The sequence below is a fragment of the Gadus macrocephalus genome, chromosome 16 (genome assembly GCF_031168955.1).
Source record: "Gadus macrocephalus chromosome 16, ASM3116895v1".
In the NCBI taxonomy this organism is placed as follows: Eukaryota; Metazoa; Chordata; class Actinopteri; order Gadiformes; family Gadidae; genus Gadus; species Gadus macrocephalus.
Genome location: NC_082397.1, coordinates 2,801,981 through 2,804,476, shown reverse-complemented (window position 1 = coordinate 2,804,476; position 2,496 = coordinate 2,801,981). Strand labels below are relative to the sequence as shown.

General features: G+C 49.9%; 1 protein-coding gene across 2 annotated transcripts in view; it reads left to right on the top strand.

Moving 5' to 3' along the window:
* Window positions 1-1,207: 1,207 nt before the first annotated feature.
* Window positions 1,208-2,496, top strand: part of tmem91 (transmembrane protein 91) — a 10,655-nt gene continuing 9,366 nt past the window's right edge. For both annotated transcript variants that reach the window (XM_060076482.1, XM_060076481.1), the window contains exon 1: window positions 1,208-1,861. The gene's annotated coding sequence lies outside the window, so the exon portion shown is untranslated. The remainder of the gene's footprint in view (window positions 1,862-2,496) is intronic.

The window sequence follows — 2,496 nt, the reverse complement described above, 5'->3', positions numbered from 1 at the left end:
TAGAAGTTGACTGACAATGACAATTGACAGATGACCTGGTGCTCCAGATGCTGCCTTTCAGGAGATCTCCCGGAGCGTGCGTGGTGATGGCTGGTTACACCTGTGTGCACATCGATTGCGCAATACACTACAGGTGTGCAGCCCCAGAGTTCCGGCACGTTGGTCACTTCTTCAACTGACTCCAAACTCTGTTAAATACATACGTCATTATGAGTACGGGAAAATGACCACGAACTGTTAGTTCAGCCTAAACTGGACTATGTGCCTGTGAGTGAGAGGGCGATATTTCACTCGTCCAGTTCCTCTCGCTGTGTCTTCTCCAGTGCCATGTCTGGACTCCCAGGGATCTTCTCTTTATGAAGCTGGAATCTCATCGGACAAACCACGCAACTAATTCAGTATTTTTTTTTTACTTTGTGAGACCCTACTACGAGCACAGGTTTTTGGTGTGTCCGACCCACATCTCTCAGCGGATGTCCACACCCCACCCGAAGCTCCCCCCCCGGGCACGACGGGAACGCCCATCGCTCCAGAGACGGCGTCTCCCGGCCCAGACCTCTCCATCGACACCGACATCACTCCGTGGTGCCGGCGACTCGGATGGCGAGGAGGAACGGATCGAGGATCCAGGGTGGGACTCTGGATGACCAGAGGTTCTTCGCTGCCAACTTGCCACTATACCTGCTCCGGCAGATTTGCGTTCCTCACCCGGAAGGCCACCCGGGAATTGGTCCCTGCTGTCCTCATCTCCAGGGAGACTACTGTAACTGCCTGCCTGTGCCATTCGTCCTCTGCAGCTCTCGCAGAATGAGGCAGCCCACACTTATACCCCTCCTTTGCACCCTGCAATGCTAACAGTGACTGACTGATCAGTTCTATATAGAAGCACATCCACAAGTTGCTTCATGAATTGTATGTACTCGAAGGATTCGGTTATATCTTGTTTATTGCACTTACTGTAACTTGAGTAGCTATATGGACCAAAGTGTCACCCTAATAAATGTAATTGAATAGCTCCAACTGCAGATGGATCGACTTCTGAATGGTCAGGGGAAGGGGGCGATTCCGACTCTTGTGTTTTCTCGTACCTGCCTATTTTACCAAGAATTGGTAAAGTCGGGAAACAGAATCCTTGCCTTATGCTATACAGTACATACATACCCATACACACATTCTACCGACTTTAGGACCTGGCGAGGAGGGGAGAGAGAGAGAGAGAGAGAGAGAGAGAGAGAGAGAGAGAGAGAGAGAGAGAGAGAGAGAGAGAGAGAGAGAGAGAGAGAGAGAGAGAGAGAGAGAGAGAGAGAGAGAGAGAGAGAGAGAGAGAGAGAGAGAGAGAGAGAGAGAGAGAGGGCTATCGCTGTAGTTTGCAGGTGTCGGAAACGGGCTAACAGAGAAAACTTAAGACGTTAAAAATACACCGCGGATTACAGCGCGAGGACCGAAACAACCGCAGAGACGGAACGCACGCGCCGGTGTGCGTGTTGACTCCAGCACACACTCATCCCTTAACCCTACGGAAGGTGACTGCCAACTTCTCTCACACCGCAGCAGGACCCGGGATACCCGAGCACAGGCGCGCACACGCGCACACACACCACGTTCACACACGCAGAGGAGGAATTCGTCGACGCAGCAGAGGCGTGTGGGCATCGGAACGCGCTCAGACGCACCACACTACGGGCTCAATGTGGACGTGGTGACGAGACGCTGTGCCAAGGTTCGGTGTCCTCGAGTCGGACGTCTATCCGATGGTTTAACTGGGATTCCCTCTGGACCTCTTCTTCCCCCACCCCCCACACCAGCACCCCGAACAGAGGAGGAGCGACGAGGATTGTTCCTGAGGTCTTTTACTCTGGAGGTAGGACTGTTTTCTGCCTCGGTCGATCTTTCCATTATGCTCTTTGCGCTGAAACTGCTGCATGGACAACACACACGAACACCCTAACACTAACAGCATCATAACGAAATACACGTAATTCCCTAATTGAACACATTGATACAATACAATAGCATAGGGCTGTTTCCCATCGACATCCTTACTCGACGTGTGTTTCATGGGTTTCATGTGTTTATTGTGCATCAATATGTGTGTTTATTTATTGACATTCACATGCATATGATATAAGCAAAACCCCAATGATGACAACGTACGTGGTGTCTTTCCTTTTGTAGTGATAATTCTTGTTTGCACGGTAGGCGTCACGTGGTTATAACATGAATAATGCACGTATTGTGTTAATCGAAGGCTCGCGTCTGTAGGCGTGTATTTATATCCCATTTGGGACAGATTAGACGTCATTCTCCTCGCTGTTTACAAGAATGTCTATATAGTTAGAGGAATAGATAAACATGTACATATACATAGACGTATAGACTTAAGGGGGATGTGTATGTGCGTGTGTGTTTGCGTGTGTGTGCGTGTGCGCGCGTGTGTGTCTGGGTACACTTGTGTACTTGGGTGTAAATGTGTATGTGTGTTTGAGTGTAAGGACT